The sequence below is a fragment of the Bos grunniens genome, chromosome 19, assembly GCF_055505025.1.
Source record: "Bos grunniens cultivar Pamir isolate PY7600 chromosome 19, Bosgru_T2T1.0, whole genome shotgun sequence".
Taxonomy (NCBI): domain Eukaryota; kingdom Metazoa; phylum Chordata; class Mammalia; order Artiodactyla; family Bovidae; genus Bos; species Bos grunniens.
The window spans coordinates 53,885,054-53,905,784 of record NC_141183.1 but is presented as its reverse complement, the minus strand read 5'-3'; the positions used below and the strand labels follow the sequence as shown (position 1 = coordinate 53,905,784).

Below are 20,731 nucleotides of genomic sequence, written 5' to 3'. Positions count from 1 at the left end.
TCTGCCTGCAATGTGGGGGACCCAGGTTCGATCCCTGGGTCGGGAAGATCCCCTGGAGAAGGAAATGGTACCCCACTCCAGTATTCTTGCCTGGAGAATCCCATGGACAGACAAGCCTGGTGGGCTACAGTCCATGGGGTCGCAAAGAGTCGGACACGACTGAGCGACTTCACAGAACAGAAAAGAACAGGAGGCATATTCCAGAGCATAAACTGCTCCTCTCACCGCTCCCAATATTTCAAGAGGACCGAGAACTAATTTAGGCTTACAATGAAAGCTTGGCCACTATAGATCCATAAAGAGAAACTCATGGAAGAACTACAGACATTTAATAGCAATGAGAGTAAAAGAGGTTTAACACTGACTAATAATGGCGATAGTGGTAAAGAGCAAAAAGAGACGCGGGTTCAATCCCTGGCTGGAGAAAAATACCCTGGAAAGAAGATGGCAACCCATTTCAGTGCATTTGCCTAGGGAACCCATGATAAACTTGTCAGGTTAGAGACAGCTCACATGACACACAGACAAATATGACTGGAATGACTCAGCACACACAGAGCTATAAAAGAGAAACCCTCCAGCGCTGTGACAAAGGCCACTGGCAATAAGGTCAGTCAGTTCAGTCATTCAGTAGTGTCTGACTCTTTTCGACCCCATGAACCACAGCATGCCAGGCCTCCCTGTCCATCACCAACTCCTGGAGTTCACCCAGACTCATGTCCATCAAGTCAGTGATGCCATCCAGCCATCTCATCCTCTGTCGTCCCCTTCTCCTCCTGCCCCCAATCCCTCCCAGCATCACAGTCTTTTCCAATGAGTCAACTCTTCGCATGAGGTGGCCAAAGTACTGTGTTTCAGCTTTAGCATCATTCCTTCCAGAGAAATCCCAGGGCTGATCTCCTTTAGAATGGACTGGTTGGATCTCCTTGCAGTCCAAGGGACTCTCAAGAGTCTTCTCCAACACCACAGTTCAAAAGCATCAATTCTTTGGCGCTCAGCCTTCTTCACAGTCCAACTTTCACATCCATACATGACCACTGGGTCATAGCCTTGACTAGATGGACCTTTGTTGGCAAAGTAATGTCTCTGCTTTTGAATATGCTATCTAGGTTGGTCATAACTTTCCTTCCAAGGAGTAAGTGTCAGTCAGCATCCGCAGTGATTTTGGAGCCCAAGAAAATAAAGTCTGACACTGTTTCCCCATCTATTTCCCATGAAGTGATGGGACCAGATGCCATGAACTTCGTTTTCTGAATGTTGAGCTTGAAGCCAACTTTTTCACTCTCCTCTTTCTTCAAGAGGTATCTGCATATCTGAGGTTATTGACATATCTCCCGGCAATCTTGATTCCAGCTTGTGCTTCTTCCAGCCCAGTGTTTCTCATGATGTACTCCACATATAAGTTAAATAATCAAGGTGACAATATACAGCCTTGACGTACTCCTTTTCCTATCTGGAACCAGTCCGTTGTTCTAACAGTCAGCCCAGTTCTAACCGTTGCTTCCTGACCTGAATATAGATTTCTCAAAAGGCATGTCATTTGGTCAGGTATTCACATCTGTTTCCTTTACAGCTTTCAGGGGTGGGGCCCGCATTAGTCAATCTATGCAGCAAATGCCTTCTGGGCTTATAAAGACTTGGGTTGTGACTGGCTGTCACTCTACATTATGTAAATTAAGCCTGATGAGGTACACGTTTTTAAAACATAGCTAAAACACAGGTGAGTTAAATAAGAAACATAAAATGATTCCTTTTCTTAGGGAAAGATCAATTGTAAGTGAAACCACTCAGACGGTGTCCTCTCCCTCTTACTCTCCCAAAGGAAGAGAAGAACGATCATCAATGGCCAGTGGCAGCTGCAGAAGCAACACCAAGGACCAGCTTCACGCTCAGGAGAGGACACTGCATCTCCTCCTCATGGTTTCGGGTGCTCTACACATTCAGAGAAACTTCTCTAGTAACAAACTATAGAAATGATCCCTGAAAGTATAGTCTTAATCTCCAGCCCCCGGCCGCTGCCAGGTCTGTGCTAGCTGTGAACTTTTCACTGAGGGCAACACAGTTTCCCCACCACTTCGCCATTTTTTCTTCTGCTGGGAAAAAAAGCAGAAAGAGCTCTTGCAATACAGCTTTCAAATGCTGTCACTTATCAACTCATTTGAACATTTTCACTGAAAATGTAATTTAACATTTTTTAAAAAATCAAACTTAATTTACATAATACAGAGTGACAGCCAATCACAACCCCAGTCTTTAAAGCCCAGGAGGCGCTTGCTGCACAGATGGACTAAAGCCGCCCTGCCCCTGAAAAGGAAAGGGAGGGTCTTTGCTCCTGAGAACCTAGCTGATTCCACTGATTACTCAACCTTCAGTCAGTTCAGTTTAGTTCAGTTGCTCAGTCGTGTCCAACTCTGAGACCCCATGAATCGCAGCACGCCAGGCCTCCCTGTCCATCACCAACTCCAGGAGTTCACTCAAACTCACGAGCGGCTGCATTCAAGCCTATTCAAGAAGTCAGACTTTAAAACTCTCATAAGAGATCACCATGACTAAGGCAGAGACAGGGACTGGGTGGCTGACAACCAGCTCTGGAAAACAGAACCTTTGGGGTTTTGGCCACAGGATTGCACTATCTGTTCACACTTTCTGATTTGTTAAAATAAAGCTGACTGCTGTCTTTGACATCATTTCTTCTCCTGACAAATACCTGAGTGCCAACTCTGACAAAACTAGCTACTATTTATTGTGAGTTTGCCAGCACCATTCATCATTTTAACTGCTTTAACTATGAGACCAACACAAGTATAATCGTCCCATTTTTATGGATGGGGGACTAAGGCACAGAAAGGCCTCAGGTTACTGGCCTGAGGTCTGTCAATAGCAGAGCTGGTAGGTGTCACCTTAACCATCATCCTGGTTTGGCTTTCTATGTGCTAAAGATTACTCTAGGTACTGGGCAAACAGAGGTCCCTACTCTCACAAAAAGCTTACACTCTGCTAGGGGAGAGAGATGGCAACAATTACCCAGAGGATGAGACGATGAGGCATGCAGAGGATGATAAGAGTCCAGAGAGGGATTTGACGGCCACTTCAGATTTGGGTGCTCAGGGAAGGCCTCTCTTTGGAGGTTGCATTTAAGTGGAGAAAACAACATCAACAAGCAGGGCTACTCTTCGCTGCGGTGTTTAGGTTTTTAGGTTTCTCTTTCTTGAGGCAGAGCTCGGGCTCTAGAGCACTTGGGCTTAGTTGCTCTGTGGAGGTTGCAAAAAACCATGTTTTTTCCTTCTAACACTTGCAATGAGACTTCTTAAAAGAATTGTATTCTTGCTCTACTCTATAGCAGAGGCTGGTCACTTACTGCTTACTTTGTACCTGTTCCAGTTCACCTGGACTACCTGTTCTTCGGTGAACTTTATGTAAAATATTAATATTTACTTTTTAAAAATCATTTTAAAATTTATTTATTTTTGGTTGCCCAGGTTATTCGTTGCTGTGCTCAGGGTTTTGAGATGTAGTGAGTGGGGTCTACTCTTCATTTTCTCTTGTTTCAGAGCGTGGACTCTGCGGCGTGGGGCGGGAGTGGCGCAGTTCACTGGTTGTGGCACACAGGATTTAGTTGCCCTTGGCATGAGGAATCTTCCTGGACCAGGGATGGAACCTATGTCTCCTGCCAACGCTGTACACTGTACCACCAGAGAAGCCCTCAGTATGTCATTTTGATGTACAATTCTTTGAAGTAGGTATGTAATTGTGTCTTTACCTTCTAATTGCTTTCTGAGAATCTGCTTCTCAAGTTATAACCTTCAGACTGGTTAAAATAAAATTTTTGTTTCTTCTTGACATTGAATTGAAGTTTCATCAACAAACCAACCCCCAAGTCCTGTCAACCCTGCCACTTAACATCTCTTTCAGATCTCGTCTTTCTCTATCATCCCTACCATCATCTGCCAGGGAGATGCATGCAGTGTGTTTCAGTGGTCCCCACATTGGGCACCCCACCCCTCCCCAGAAGTATAATCACAACATAGCTTTTATTTATTTTTATTAATTAATTTATTTATTCATTTCATTTTTGACTGTGCAGGTCTTCATTGCAGCACGGGGGCTTTCTGTAGTTGCAACGAGCAGGGGCTATTCTTCGTTGCAGTGTGCAGGCTTCTCCTTCTCCCGATGAAGAACACAGGCTGCAGAGCACACAGACTTAATTGCTCTGTGGCATGTGGAGCCTTCCCAGAGCAAGGGTGGAATCTGTGTCCCCTACATTGGCAGGTGGGTTCTTAACCACTGGTCCACCAGGGAAGTCCCGCCACATAGCCTTTAGAGTGACCTTCAAATGTACAGCTGATGTCACTCTTTCAACAGTGCCCACCACCTTTAGTTTTCTGTCCACCACCTTTTGCCAAATTCTGCCTTCCGTCATTCCTCTTCTGGGCTAAAGTCCTGTGGGCTTCCCAGGTGGCACTAGTGGCCGAGAACCTGCCTGCCAATGCAGGAGACATCAGACACGAGGGGTTCAATCCCCGGGTTGGATGATCCCCCCGGAGGAGAAAACTGCAACCGACTCCAGTGTTCTTGCCTAGAGAATCCCAAGGACAGAGGAGCCTGGCAGGCTATGGTCCATAGTGTCACGAAGGGTCAGACAGGACTGAAGTGACTTAGCATTCACACACATGTCTTATTTCCTTACCTTGAACTGAGATATGGAGAAATAAATCACCGTAAAGGACAGGAAGGGGTCTGCCTACATGTGTCAGGAAGGAGTGACCTGGCTAATAGGACAGTAGAGAAGGGGAAAGTAACTGTTTCAATACCCTTGGTCGGCCCACCCAAGCATGAAAATAAACCCTCAAATCATAATACCCATAAATTCAATCAGGAAACTAAAACACCAAACTGCATCCGACAAATTTTCCTTCATTTCAAGGAAAAAATCACAGTTTAGGACGTCCCTGGTGGTCCAGTGGTTAAGACTCCATGCTTTCACTGCAGGCAGTGTGGGTTCCATCCCTGGTCAGGGAACTAAGATCCCATAGGCCGCATGGTGTGGTCAAAAGAAAGAAAAACCACAGCTTACACAAAAGTTAGGTAGGGGAAGAAAACACAACATCTATTACATAGGTTAAAAAGTATTGTATAATTTGAACATGTGAAAAAAAAAATACAGAAAACAGCTCCTAATGGCAAATATCCATCTACCTTCTGGGACAGTAACAGGGGGTGAACCACTCAGAAGAGTCCCCTGCCTCATACTCCTCCCGAGGAAATGCACAGTCATCAGCGGCAAATGGCAATTAGCAGCACCAACAGCTGAGCTGACACTCAAGAGAACGTACCTCCTTGTGGATTTCAGATTTCGAGGACTCCACACAGAAACGTCTCTAGTAATAGCAGATTATAGAAATAATAACTCCTAAAACCAGTCTTGACTTTAACCTGGCAACCTCCGTTGGATCCATGGCAGCCACACACTTTTTATGGATGGCAGCATTTTCCAACATTCTTCTTATTTCAGAAATACCATATAAATGATTTTCAAACTGTTGGTACCAAACCAAACTTGGGTCCACATGCAGTAAAGCCAATCTACTGACACAGGCTGTGGTGAAGAAAGGCACAGGGTTTATCCCAGAGCACCAAGGAGTTTGGGCCTTTTAAGCACTGGCTACCTGGCCTCCTTTTCATACTGTCCGAGTCAAAGCTATGATTTTTCCAGCAGTCATGTACGGATGGGAGAGTTAGACCATAAAGAAGGCTGAGGCCCGAGGAATAAAGGCTTTCAATCTGTGGTGTTGGAGATAACTCTTGAGAATCCCTGGGACTGCAAGGAGACCAAACCAGTCAATCCTAAAGGAAATCAACCTTAAATATTCATTGGAAGGACTGATGATGAAGCTGAAGTTTCTATTCTATTCTCTGGCCACGTAATGGGAAGAGTCGACTCATTGGAAAAGACCTTGATGCTGGTAAATTTTGTAAGCAAAAGGAGAAGAGGGAGGCAGAAGATGAGATGGTCAGAGAGTATCACTGACTCAATGGACATGAATTTGAGCAAACTCCGGGAGAGAGCAGAAGACAGAGGAGCCGAGGTAGGCTGCTGGCCATTAAGGTCCAAAGAGTCGGACATGAGTAAAAAGAACAAAAAATCTGTCAGGTAAGTAAGAAAGATTATGTACCTCAACTCCTAACAAAATAAAAAAAATTACTTAAATGTGGTTTCCCTCGTTCATTAGGAAACTACTATTTCTATAGTACTGTAATAGTATTTCTAAGTACTACTTCTACAGTGCTTCCAGGCCATGTACATGGATCACACCATTTAATCTTCAAAATAACCCTAAAAATAGAGGAAATGGAAATTTATGTAAAATAAAAGTAATCAAAAACTTTGAAGAAGCAAATACAATCAAGCAAATATCCTTGATGAAATAAATGAAAATGTGAGAAAAGGAATATGCGATAAATAGGATTAAAGGATTAATTTTCAAGGTTCAACAATCTCTTGAAAAGGTACAGATACAAGTTTTTTTAAGTACAGCCATGAAAATCCTTCCAGACCCCAGAGGATGAGGAATAGTAACAGAGAATAAAAGGGGTTTAACATTAATGAACAGCGATAGTGGGAACAAACCCGCCTGCCTATGAAGGAGATGTAAGAGATGTGGTTGATCCCTGGCTCGGGAAAATCCCCTGGAAGAGAGCATGGTAACCCACTCCAACGTTCTTGCCTGGAAAACCCCATGGACAGAGAAACCTGGCCGGTTACAACCCACAGGGTCACAGTCAAACAACACTGAAGCGACTTCACACACACATACACATATATTAAATATATACATGACACATATATGTTTAAAAAAACAAAAAACGAGTTTCATGATGAACGACCCCGCTGCTACACTAGCACGTAAGACTGAAAATAGTAACCTTAAGAGAGCGCTTAAGATCATGAACTCCTTATTGCCAAATTCAAATTTAAACTGAAGAAACTACAGAAAACTACTAGACCATTCAGGTATGATCTAAATCACGGTAATAGGGTGGAAGTGACAAATAGATTCAAGGCATTAGAATCTGATAGAGTGCCTGAAGAACTACGGATGGAGGTTCATGACAGTGTACAGGAGGCAGTGATCAAGACCATCCCCAAGAAAAAGAAATGCAAAAGGGCAAAAACGTTGTCTGCAGAGGCTGAGAAAAGAAGAGAAGCTAAAGGCAAAGGAGAAAGGGAAAGATATATCCATCTGAATGCAGAGTTCCAAAGAATAGCAAGGAGAGATAAGAAAGCCTTCCTCAGCGATCAAGGCAAAGAAACAGAGGAAAACAAAAGAATGGGAAAGACTAGAGATCTCTTCAAGAAAATTAGAGATACCAAGGGAACATTTCATGCAAAGATGGGCTCGATAAAGGACAGAAATGGTATGGACCTAACAGAAGCAGAAGATACTAAGAAGAGATGGCAAGAATACACAGAAGAACTATACAAAAAAGATCTTCGTGACACAGACAACCACGATGGTGTGATCACTCATCTAGAGCCAGACATCCTGGAGTGCAAAGTCAAGTGGGCCTTAGGAAGCATCACTACGAGCAAAGCTAGTGGAGGTGATGGGATTCCAGTTGAGCTATTTCAAATCCTAGAAGATGATGCTCTTAAATTTCTGCATTCAATATGACAGCAAATTTGGAAAACTCAGCCATGGCCACAGAACTGAAAAAGGTCAGTTTTCACTCCAATCCCAAAGAAAGGCAATGCCAAAGAATGTTCAAACTACTGCACAATTGTACTCCTCTCACACTCTAGCAAAGTAATGCTCAAAATTATCCAAGCTATGCTTCAACAGTACAGGAACTGAGAGCTTCCAGATGTTCAAGTTGGATTTAGAAAAAGCAGAAGAACCAGAGATCAAATTGCCAACATCTGTTGGATCATAGAATAAGCAAGAGAATTCGAGAAAAACATCTACATCTGCTTCATTGACTACGCTAAGGATCACAACAAACTGGAAAATTCTTGAAGAGATGGGAATACCAGACCACCTGACCTGTGTCCCAAGAAATCTGTATGCAGGTCAAGAAGCAAGTTAGAACCAAACATGGAACAACAAATTGGTTCAAAATTGGGAAAAGAGTATGTGAAGGGTGTATATTGTCACCCTGCTTATTTAACTTACATGCGGAGTACATCATGCGAAACGGTGGGCTGAATGAAGTTCAAGCTAGAATCAAGATTGCCAGGAGAAATATCAACAATCTCAGATAGGCAGATAACACCACCCTTATGGCAAAAAGCAAAGAGGAACTAAAGAGGCTCTTGATGAAGTGAAAGAGGAGAGTGGAAAAGTTGGCTTAAAACTCAACATTCAGAAATCTAAGATCATGGCATCTGGTTCCATCACTTCACAGCAAATAGATGGGAAAACAATGATGAACTGTTTTCTTGGGCTCCAAAAACAGTGCAAATGGTGACTGCAGCTATGAAAGTAAAAGACACCTTCACTCCTTGAAGGAAAAACCATAACTAACCCTTAACAGTCCACTCCAGTCAAAGAAAGAGTTTTGCCAGTAGTCACATATAGATGTGAGAATTCGACTACTAAAAAAAGCTGAGTGCCGAAGACCTGAACTATGGTGTTGAAAAAGTCCCTTTGTACTGCAAGAAGATCCAGCCGCTCAGTCCCTAAAAGAAATCAGACCTGAACATTCACTGGAATGACTAGATGCTAAAGCTACAGTCCACAGCGTTAAAGTAACTCTAACCGTTCACTTTTACAAATAAGACAATCACTGAAAAACCCCTTACAGTGCTCCGCAAACGCTTGCCATGTGTTCCACTTCCTGAAACAGGAGGAAGCCAAGCCAAGCCTACTCCAAACACAACACCGCGTAACAGAACCTAAAAGAAATCTCATACAGATAACAAGATTACCAAAGCCAACGAAGTCTCACTTTTCAGAGCATCATAATAGGAACGAAACCACTCAGACGGCGTTTTCTCCCTCTAACTCTCCCAGACGGGAGAGAAGAACGATCATCAACGGCCGATGGCAGCTGCATCAAGCAGCACCAAACGCCAACTTCACGCTCAGGAGAAAACGCTGCGTCTCTTCCTCGTGGTTTCGGGTGCTCTACACGATCAGAGAAACTTCTCTAGTAACGAACTATAGAAATGATCCCTGAAAGTATAGTCTTAACTTCTACCGGCCAGCCGCTGCTGGGTCTGCGGGAGCCGCTCACTTTCTACTGACGGCCACACTTGTGTCGCTCCCCTCGCCGCCTCACAAACATTTTCCATATTACATCCTGAAACTTGGTAAAACGGCAAACTTCAAAATACCATATTCGCTCGGAAATAGCCCAGAAACACTTCAAAGCCGCAGTACGCCTCATTAGCATACGGCTTCCTGGCACCCAATCGCAGGCGGCCGCTTCCGACTCCTACTCCAGCCTGCCGTCGCCCCAGCCACCGCATCCCGAGCTCCGCACCCAGGCAGGGTCGCCGCGCCCCTCTGCAGGCCGAGCGCACGCTTCCTGCCACCGGTCCGCGTGGACGGCCTCTGCCTGCTGAAGTCCGCCTGCTTGGAGAGGCCAGGTTTCTTTTGTCTTGAAAGAGAGGTGGGGGCGAGGAGGGAGGAGAAAACACAGAGAACTAGTCTAATCCTGCATAGTAACAAAGGCACCCACGGTGGTTTATGAACGTCTTCTCCACGAATAAGGCATTTTAACCCATGGTCTCACTTCCTGCTCTAAAGGGAAAGGGTGTGGTTATGTCCCCATTCTCACACAGCTGGCTGGAGCACCTGTCACAAAGCTCCTCAAGGGAACCACAGGTGCTACTAGGTACCTGTGGCACTTGATCAAGCCCGGTTCTTTCTGGAAAACCACGGTGTCTGCATCAGGCGGCCTGAGCTCCAGTCAAGTTCATTTCTCTAAGAAAGCATTACATACACCATCTCAAACTTTGGTCGTGAATGACTGATCTTCCTGGCTTCCACATCTCACAGGAAGCCAAACCATTTACTTGTGGCAAAAGTTAGTCCCAGCTTCTCCTCAAAGAACACACCTTACCTACGATGCTGTGTAACTGTCACTTAACTTCCTGTTGTAAAGACGTTTCTGCCCCAGGTCTTCCAGCATGCCAGAAAGCACAGTGCTCTGTGAACATGCAGTCCGTGGTTTTCTGAATCAACCACATTTTTTCATTGCATCACAGTAACATGATTGGGGGCAGGAGCAAAAGGGGACGACAGAGGATGAGATGGCTGGATGGCATCACTGACTCGATGGACGTGAGTCTGAGTGAACTCTGGGAGTTGGTGATGGACAGGGAGGCCTGGCATGCTGTAATTCATGGGGTCGCAAAGACTGAGCGACTGAACTGAACTGAAATGAACATGAATAAGGTGACTATCATTTCATCTCATCCTACCACCTCTAGTTGAGCAGTTCCTTAAGTCTTAAAGAGTTATAAGGTCCCTTCCAGTCATTTTCACACAAGAGCCCCTTGTCTCTGGTCTCAGCCCTTCCGTATCCTTTCTCCTTTCCTCCAACCTTTCTGGGGACCCCTCACATTCCACGCCAACCTTTGGCCTCCTTTGAGCAGTTTCTCAGCTCTCCTTACCTCTTTGGATGCTTCCCCTCAGCTTCCCAGCTAACAGTGACCACACTGTGTTTTGTTTCCCTAATTACCTTTCTAAGTGCCTCTACCTACTGTGTTATAAATGCATTTACTTCTCCCTTCTAAACTGTGAGGTGTTTAAAGCAAAAAGAGTGAGCACCTTTTGGCAGCTCTTTGCAGGAGCTCTTTGCAGGAGGTCCCCTTTGTCTTGTCACTTTAGCAAAGCTATACAGCAAGTAACCTTAAACTAGGCATCCCCACACTCCACTCATCTCCTGGCCCTAGCACACCTTCCAAATCTTTTTTTTTTCCCTTCCGTATCTTTTGATCACACAATACCTTGCCTAACCTGTTGGTTCTCTCTGTATATCAAAGATGTAGAAATGAAGAATAAATAATTAACAGGTGGCCAGATCTCTTCCCCAGTTTCCCCTTTAGTAATCTTCAAACTGTATGGAACAAACTGTGTAAACAAGATAGCATCTAAACAAAAATAACAAGAAGTCAACAAGCCTGCAAGCAGGGGGTATAATGATGATGACTCTGACCCCCTATCTCCAACCATTAACTGAGATTACTTCCCTTTTCCCTGTTAAAAACTTTTATGGCCCAGCAGAACCTAGGAGCTGGTTTTCAGGGATGTGAGTCCAGCTTCTCCCCAGATTGCTGGTATTCTGATTAAAAGCAATGTTTTCCATTTCTACCAACACTTGCCTCTTGAGCACTGATTTTCAAGCAGCCGGCTGCCAGACCTGAGTTCAGTAACAGATTCAGGTCTTGTTTACCACTGTATCTCTAGCCCCTTACCTTGATGCAGTCTCCCACATTTTATTGATGGTGGCATTTTTTCCACATTCTTCTCTTTTCAGAAATAACATATAAATGCATTTTCAAAATGCCGTTTTATATACAACTTTTAAAAATCTGAATACTCTTTAAGAGTTTTTATTTTTTCTTTAAGGAACTAAGACTTCACATTCTTAGCCTATTACAAATCAATACTTAATCTGAAGCTCTTATCTTCTGTCTCTAAAAGACACTAACACTTCTTCCTGACTCCTATAAGACCAAGGTGTGCTGGGATGTATCAAATTAGTTTTCTAACCTTATAAATATGACACCAAGCATCTGTGGATGAGGTTATTTATTACTGTCATTTTTAATTTAACCTTCTAAAATCCTGAATTTTAATTTGACTCTTTACTTTTAGAACCTCTGCTGGTTACTCACTTGAACGTAGATATGAGCAGTACATATCGGTGATGAAAAAAAAATTACTTTTAAGACAGAACAAGAAAAGTATACCAAATTTTCCCTGCCATTTGAGCCACTAACACTCCCCTTTAGCGTGCATTATGTATCTGTATTATACATTAATAGATTGCCTTTGACACAAGAATTCCTATGTACCTCCCCCCTAAAAAAAATTGATTTCCTCCTGGCACCAGTAAGGTAACTTGTTAGGGGTCCTTTTCTCAATCCTGTAAGGGGTCACGATGACCCACAATTCACCTTGCTGGACTATATAAACTGTCAACGTGTTAATTTGAGGTATAATCCTTTGTCTCAAAAACTTCTGTAACTGTACTTTGACCTCTAATAGCAGAATAGTCCTCAGAACTTTCTGAGAGACTGTCTCATAGGTTATTATCCTCAGGTTGGCACGAATAAAATTTTCCATTTCTTTCTTAAGATTGAAAAAAATTTTTTTTGTTGGCTGCACTTGAAGACATGTGGGATCTTAGTTTCCTGACCAGGGACTGAACCCAGGCCACTGAACTGCCCTGGAAGTCTATCTTAGATTGACTGTTTATTTTTTCTTGGCTGATTTTAAATTGCATTTAGTTAAACCAACATAATAATAAAAGAAAAAGTCATACCACTGAGGGGGAGAAAGAACAAACCATCTTAAAACAACTAATGAAAGTCCCTCAGTTGCATCTGACTCTTTGCGACCTCACGGACCTCATGAACCATAGACTGCGAGGCTTCTCTGTCCATGGAATTCTCCAGGCCAGAATACTGGAATGGGTAGCCATTCCCTTCTCCAGGGGATCTTCCCAACCCAGGGACTGAACCCAGGTCTCCCTCATTGCAGGTGGATTCTTTACCATCTGAGCCACAAAGGGAAGCCCTAAAACAAAATTATGTTTAAAGCTACTTTGAATCCATTTTCCTTGTAACTCTTCCTATCTTATTACTCATAACAAGACCTGTATGTCAACCAGTTGAGTATCAAAGGTGTGTATGTATTTCCCTGCAATATGTGGGAAATGCTCAGTCACTTAGTCCGGTGTCCGACTCTTTGCGACCCTATTGAATGTAGCCCACCAGGATCCTTTGGCCAGGGGGCTGGATTCTCCAGACAAGGATACTGGAGTAAAAAAAAAAAAACGCTGCAGTGGCTTCCTGACCCAAGGACTGAACTCACGTCTACTGCATCTCTTGCACTGCAGGGGATTCTTTACCCACTTAGCCATCCAGAAAGCCATTCCTATGGCTTGTTCCTAGCCTCATCCACCCAGAAAAAGGTAAAACACAAAAAGCCTTTACTCAAAAAGGAAAACACAGGATACTTGGGTGGAGGGTATTTTAAACTGCATTTAGTTAAACCAACAGGCGATTATACCATGGAAGTGACAGATTCAGGGGATTAAAATCTGATAGAGTGCTTAAAGAACTATGGATGGAGGTTCATGACATTCTACAGGAGGCAGTGATCAAGCCACCCACAAGAAATAGAAATGCAAAAAGGCAAAATGGTTGTCTGAGGAGGCCTTACAAATAGCTGAGAAAAGAAGAGAAGCAAAAGGCAAAGGAGAAAAGGAAAGATATATCCATCTGAATGCAGAGTTCCAAAGGATAGCAAGGAGAGATAAGAAAGCCTTCCTCAGTGATCAATGCAAAGAAATAGAGGAAAACAATAGAATGGGAAAGACTAGAGATCTCTTCAAGAAAATTAGAGACACCAAGGGAACATTAATGCAAAGATGGACATGGTGAAGGACAGAAATGGTATGGACCTAACAGAAGCAGAAAATAGTAAAAAGAGGTAGCAAAAATACACAGAAGAACTATACAAAAAAGATCTTAACAACCCAGATAATCACAATGGTGTAATCACTCATCTAGAGCCAGACATCCTGGAGTGCAAAGTCAAGTGGGCCTCAGGAGGCATCAGTATACACAAAGCTAGTGGAGGTGACAGAATTCCAGCTGAGCTATAGAAAATTCTAACGTCATGCTGTGAAAGTGCTGCACTCAATATGCCAGCACATTTGGAAAACTCAGCAGTGGCCACAGGACTGGAAAAGGTCAGTTTTCATTCCAATCCCAAAGAAAGGCAATGCCAAAGAATGTTCAAACTACCGCACAATTGCACTCCTCTCACACTCCAGGAAAGTAATGTTCAAAATTCTCCAAGCCAGGCTTCAACAGTACGTGAACTGTGAACTTCCAGATGTTCAAGCTGGATTTAGAAAAAGCAGAGGAACCAGAGATCAAATTGCCAACATCCGTTGGATCATCGTAAAAAGCAAGAGGGTTCCAGAAAAAATATCTACTTGTGCTTTATTGACTACACCAAAGCCTTTGACTGTGTGGATCACCATAAACCGTGGAAAATTCTGAATGAGGTGGGAATACCAGACTACCTGACCTGCCTCCTGAGAAATATGTATGCAGGTCAAGAAGCAACAGTTAGAACCAGACATGGAACGACAGACTGGTTCCAAATTGGGAACGGAGTACATCAAAGCTGTATACTGTCACCTTGCTTATTTAACTTATATACAGAATACATCATGAGAAATGCCAGGCTGGATGAAGCACAAGCTGGAATCAAGATTGCCGGGAAAAATACCAATGACCTCAATATGCAGATGACACCACCCTTATGGCAGAAAGCGAAAAAGAACTAAAGAGCCTCTTAATGAAAGTGAAAGAGGAGACTGAAAAAGTTGGCTTAAAACTCAACATTCAAAAAACTAAGATTATGCCATCTGGTCCCATCACTTCGGCTTCCCTGATAGAATCCACCTGCAACTTGGGAGACCTGGGCTCGATCCCTGGGTTGGGAACATTCCCTGGAGAAGGGAAAGACTACCCACTCCAGTATTCTGGTCTGGAGAAGGATCTCAAAGAGTCGAACATGACTTTCACCCATCACTTCATGGCAAATAGATGGGGAAATGATGGAATCAGTAAGAGAATTTATTTTCTTGGGCTCCAGAATCACTGCAGATGGTGACTATAGCCATGAAATTAAAAGATACTTGTTCTTTGGAAGAAAAGATATGACCAACCTAGACAGCATATTAAAAAGCAGAGACATTACTTTGCCAACAAAGGTCTGTCTAGTCAAAGCTATGTTTTTTCCAGTAGTCACATATGCATTTGAGAGTTGGACTATAAAGAAAGCTGAGGAACAAAGAATTGATGCTTTTGAACTGTGATGCTGGAGAAGACTGTCGAGAGTCCCTTGGACTGCAAGGAGATCCAACCAGTCCATCCTAAAGGAAATCAGTCCTGAATATTCATTGGAAGGACTGATGCTGAAGCTGAAACTCCAATACTTTGACCACCTGGTGTGAAAAACCAACTCATTGGAAAAGACCCTGATGCTGGGAAAGACTGACGGCGGAAGGAGAAGGGGATGACAGAGGACAAGACAGTTGGATGGCATCACCGACTCAATGGACGTGAGTCTGAGCAAGCTCCAGGAGCTGGTGATGAACAGGGAAGCCTGGTATGCTGTAGTCGCAAAGAGTGGGACACAACTGAACAACTGAACTGAAGCCAACATAATTATAAAAGAAAAAAATCATAATACTGAGAGGGGAAGAGAACAAACCATCTTTGTGGAGGGTGGGGGGAGGGAGGAATGGCTTACCTGCCAGAGATCAACGAATCACCTTGAAAAATACTATGAAAGAAAGCACTGAAAAACTACTAACAGGAAAGGAGAATAGCAAAAAAAAAAAAAAAAGTAAAGAAAAATACCCCTGCTTAAATATATGCAGAAACCACACACACAACATTCTCCTCCTTCAAAGAAAAAATAAAAACATTCAGAAACAAAAACACGCTTAAAAACCCCAGAGAATAAGACTCAGTTCAGTTCATTTCAGTGGCTCAGTTGTGTCTGACTCTTTGTGACCCCCATGGACTGCAGCACGCCAGGCCTCCCTGTCCATCACCAACTCCCGGAGCTTAGTCTGTGATGCCATCCAACCATCTCATCCTCTCTCTTCCCTTTCTCCTCTCGCCTTCAATCTTTCCCAGCATCATGGTCTTTTCAAATGAGTCAGCTCTTCCCATCAGGTGGTCAAAGTATTGGAGTTTCAGCTTCAACATCAGTGCTTCCAATGAACATTCAAGGACTGATTTCCTTTAGGCTGGACTAGTTGGATCTCCTTGCAGTCCAAGGGACTCTCAAGAGTCTTCTCCAACACCACAGTACAAAAGCATCAATTCTTCGGTGCTCAGCTTTCTTTATAGTCCAACTTTCACATCCATATATGACCACTGGAAAAACCATAGCCTTGACCAGACAGACCTTTGTTGGCAAAGTAATGTCTCTGCTTTTTAATATGCTAAGTTGGTCATAACTTTTCTTCCAAGGAACAAGCGACTTTTTATTTCATGGCTGCAGTCACCGTCTGCAGGGATTTAGGAGCCCAAAAAATAAAGTCTGCCACTGTTTCTGCATCTATTTGCCATGAAGTGATGGGACCAGATGCCATGATCTTAGTTTTCTGAATGTTCAGCTTTAACCCAACTTTTTCCCTCTCCTCTTTCACTGTCATCAAGAGGCTTTTGAGTTCCTCTTCACTTTCTGCCATAAGGGTGGTGTCATCTGCATATCTGAGGTTATTGATATTTCTCCGGGCAATCTTGGTTCCAACTTGTGCTTCATCCAGTCCAGTGTTTCTCATCATGTACTCTGCATATAAATTAAATAAGCAGGGTGACAATATATAGCCTTGAGGTACTCCTTTTCCTATTTGGAGCCAGTCTGTTGTTCCATGTCCAGCTCTAACTGTTGCTTCCTGACCTGCAATACATATTTCTCAGAAGGCAGGTCAAGTGGTCTGGTATTTCCATCACTTTAGGAATTTTTCATAGTTTATTGTGATCCACACAGTCAAAGGCTTTGGCATAGTCAATAAAGCAGAAATAGATGTTTTTTTCTGGAACTCTCTTGCTTTTTCGATGATCCAGCGGATGTTGGCAATTTGATCTCTGGTTCCTCTGCCTTTTCTAAAACCAGCTTGAACATCTGGAAGTTCACAGTTCACATAATTCTTGAAGCCTGGCTTGGAGAATTTTGAGCATTACTTTGCTAGCATTTGAGATGACTGCAATTGTGTGGTAGTTTGAGTATTCTTTGGCATTGCATTTCCTTGGGATTGGAATGAAAACTGACCTTTTCCAGTCCTGTGGCCACTGCTGAGTTTTCCAAATGTGCTGGCATATTGAGTGCAGCACTTTCACAGCATCATCTTTTAGGATTTGAAATAGCTCAGCTGGAATTCCATCACCTCCACTAAGGGCCCACTTGACTTCACATTCCAGGATGTCTGGCTCTAGGTGAGTGATCACACCATCGTGATTGTCTGGGTCATGAAAATCTTTTTTGTACGGTTCTTTTGTGTATTCTTACCACCTCTTCTTACTATCTTCTGCTTGTTAGGTTCATACCATTTCTGTCCTTTATTAAGCCCATCTTTGCATGAAATGTTCCCTTGGTATCTCTAATTTTCTTGAAGAGATCTCTAGTCTTTCCCATTCTATTGTTTTCCTCTATTTCTTTGCACTGATCACTAAGGAAGGGTTTCTTATCTCTCCTTGCTATTCTTTAGAACTCTGCATTCAAATGGGTATATCTTTCCTTTTCTCCTTTGCTTTAGGCTTCTCTTTGCACAGCTATTTTAAGGCCTCCTCGGACAGCCATTTTGCTTTCTTGCATTTCTTTTTCTTGGGGATGGTCTTGCTTCCTGTCTCCTGTACAGTGTCATGAACCTCCATTCATAGTTCATCAGTCACTCTATCAGATCTAGTCCCTTAAATCTATATTTCACTGCCACTGTATAATTGTTAGGGATTTGATTTAGGTCATATCTGAATGGTCTAGTCATTTTCCCTACTTTCTTCAACTTAAGTCTGAATTTGGCAATAAGTAATCATGATCTGAGCCACAGTCAGCACCCGGTCTTGTTTTTGCAAACTGTATAGAGCTTCTTCCGGAGAAGGCAATGGCACCCCACTCCAGTACTCTTGCCTGGAAAATCCCATGGATGGAGGAGCCTAGTGGGCTTCAGTCCATGGGGTCTCGAAGAGTCGGTCGGACACGACTGAGCGACTTCACTTTCACTTTTCACTTTCCTGAGTTGGAGAAGGAAATGGCAACCCACTCCAGCGTTCTTGCCTGGAGAATCCCAGGGACGGGCAAGCCTGGTGGGCTGCCATCTACGGGGTCACACAGAGTCAGACACGACTGAAGTGACTTAGCAATAGCAATAGAGCTTCTCCATCGTTGGCTGCAAAGAATATAATCAATCTGATTTCAGTGTTGACCATCTGTTGATTTCCATCTGTCCAACACACAGTTGTGGATGTGACTGGTGATGGAATCAAGGTCCGATGCTATTAAGAGCAATATTGCATAGGAACCTGGAAAGTTAGGTCCATGAATCAAGGCAAATTGGAAGTGATCAAACAGGAGATGGCAAGAGTGAACGTTGACATTTTAGGAATCAGCAAAATAAAATATACTGGAATGGGGGAATTTAACTCAGATGATCACTATATCTACTCACTGTGGGCAAGAATCCCTTAGAAGAAATGGAGTAGCCATCGTAACAACAGGAGTCCAAAATGCAATACATGGATGCAATTTCAAAAACAACAGAATGATCTGTTTATTTTCAAGGCGAACCATTCAATATCATGGTAATCCAAGTCTATGCCCCCAACTAGTAATACTGAGGAAGCTAAAGTCAAAAGGTTTTAGGAAAACCTACAGGACCTCCTAGAATTAATACCCCCCCAAAAGATGTCCTTTTCATTATAGAGGAGTGAAGAAACATGTGGAGTCAATAGGAAAATTTGGCCAGAGTACAGAGGACAAAGGCTAATAGAATTCTGCCAAGAATATGCACTGGTCATAGCAAACACCAGACCCATTCCACAAACACTTAAAACATAACCCAACAAGCCTAATTATATCACATAAAAGTGACAGTACACTGCTTTCAACAAACCAGTTATAAACAAAACCACTCAGACGGTGTCTTCTCCCTCTTACTCTCCCAAAGGAAGAGAAGAACGATCATCAATGGTCAGTGGCAGTTGCAGAAGCAACACCAAGGACCAGCCTCACGCTCAGGAGAGGACACTACATCTCCTCCTCATGGTTTCGGGTGCTTTACACATTCAGAGAAACTTCTCTAGTAACAAACTATAGAAATGATCCCTGAAAGTATAGTCTTAACCTCCAGCCCGCGGCCGCTGCCAGGTCTGTGCTAGCTGTGAACTTTTCACTGAGGGCAACACAGTTTCCCCACCACTTGGCCATTTTTTCTTCTGCTGGGAAAAAAAGCAGAAAGAGCTCTTACAATACAGCTTTCAAATGCTGTCACTTACCAACTCATTTGAACATTGTCACTGAAAATGTAATTTAACATTTTAAAAAAATCAAACTTAATTTACATAATACAGAGTGACAGCCAATCACAACAATGCCAGGAGGCATTTGCTACACAGATGGACTAAAGCTGCCCCGCCCCTGAAAGCTGTAAAGGAAAGGGCGGGTGTCTGCCTTTGCTCCTGAGAACCTAGCTGATTCCACTGATAACTCAACCTTAGCAGCTGCATTCAACCCTGTCCAAGAAGTAATAAGAGGTCACCATGACTGAGGCAGAGACGGGGACTGGGTGGCTGACAACCAGCTCTGGAAAACAGAACCTTTGGGGGTTTTGCCACAGGATTACACTACCTGTTCACACTTTCTGAATTTTTAAAATAAAGCTGGCTGCTGTCTTTGACATTATTTCTTCTCCTGACAAATACCTGAGTGCCAACTATGACAATACTGCTGCTGCTACTGCTAAGTGGCTTCAGTCGTGTCCAACTCTGTGTGACCCCATAGATGGCAGGCTCCCCCATCCCTGGGATTCTCCAGGCAAGAACAGTGGAGTGCGTTGCCATTTCCTTCTCCAATGCATGAAAGTGAAAAGTGAAAGTGAAGTCACTCAGTTGTGCCCGACTCTTAGCAACCCCATGGACTGCAGCCTACCAGGCTCCTCTGTCCATGGGATTTTCCAGGCAAGAGTACTGGAGTGGGGTGCCATTGCCAATACTAGCTACTATTTATTGTGAGTTTGTCAGCACCATTCATCATTTTAACTGCTTTAACTATGAGACCAATATGAGTATAATCGTCCCATTTTTATGGATGGGGGACTAAGGCACAGAAAGGCCTCGGGTAACTGGCCTGAGGTCTGTCAATAGCAGAGCTGGTAGGTGTCACCTTAACCATCATCCTGGTTTGGCTTTCTATGTGCTAAAGATTACTCTAGGTACTGGGCAAACAGAGGTCCCTACTCTCACAAAAAGCTTACACCCTGCTAGGGGAGAGAGATGGCAACAATTACCCAGAGGATGAGATGATGAGGCATGCAGAGGATGATAAGAGTCCAGAGAGGGATTTGACGGCCACTTCAGATTTGGGTGCTCAGGGAAGGCCTCTCTTTGGAGGTTGCATTTAAGTGGGGAAAACAATGAATACAATGACCCAAAGAAAGGAACAAGGTTGTGTGTTCCAGCAACTGGAAGACAGCTAGAGAACACAGGGTAGGAGGAAGAGCAGGCAGGCCAATGTCTGAGGATTTTCTAGGCAAGTCCAACTCCCGGGGAGGCTGGATTTTAAGTGTGAGGGAAGCCATTGAGAGGCTGGAAGCTGTGAAGACCAGTTCCGAGGCCACTGCAAGCAAGGTGTCTGAAGGAGAGATCATGATAGCTTGCAAGGAAGAAGGAGAAACGTGGGCTACTCTGGAAATTCAGTTGGTAGGATGGGACTCACTGGTGGGCTTGCTGCAGGAGGAGGAGTGGGGT

General features: G+C 43.6%; 1 protein-coding gene, 3 non-coding genes and 1 pseudogene across 28 annotated transcripts in view; all 5 read right to left on the bottom strand.

The window, feature by feature from the left end:
• Window positions 1–20,731, bottom strand: part of TEX14 (testis expressed 14, intercellular bridge forming factor) — a 150,175-nt gene that overhangs the window by 69,707 nt on the left and 59,737 nt on the right. The gene's annotated exons all lie outside the window — the stretch shown is intronic.
• Window positions 1,783–1,996, bottom strand: LOC147352699 (small nucleolar RNA U3). The gene has a single exon (XR_015148454.1). It is a non-coding gene; the product is annotated as a small nucleolar RNA U3 (small nucleolar RNA).
• LOC147352698 (small nucleolar RNA U3) lies at window positions 5,222–5,424 on the bottom strand (annotated as a pseudogene).
• Window positions 8,974–9,189, bottom strand: LOC147352697 (small nucleolar RNA U3). The gene has a single exon (XR_015148458.1). It is a non-coding gene; the product is annotated as a small nucleolar RNA U3 (small nucleolar RNA).
• LOC147352696 (small nucleolar RNA U3) lies at window positions 18,894–19,107 on the bottom strand. Its single transcript, XR_015148457.1, has one exon. It is a non-coding gene; the product is annotated as a small nucleolar RNA U3 (small nucleolar RNA).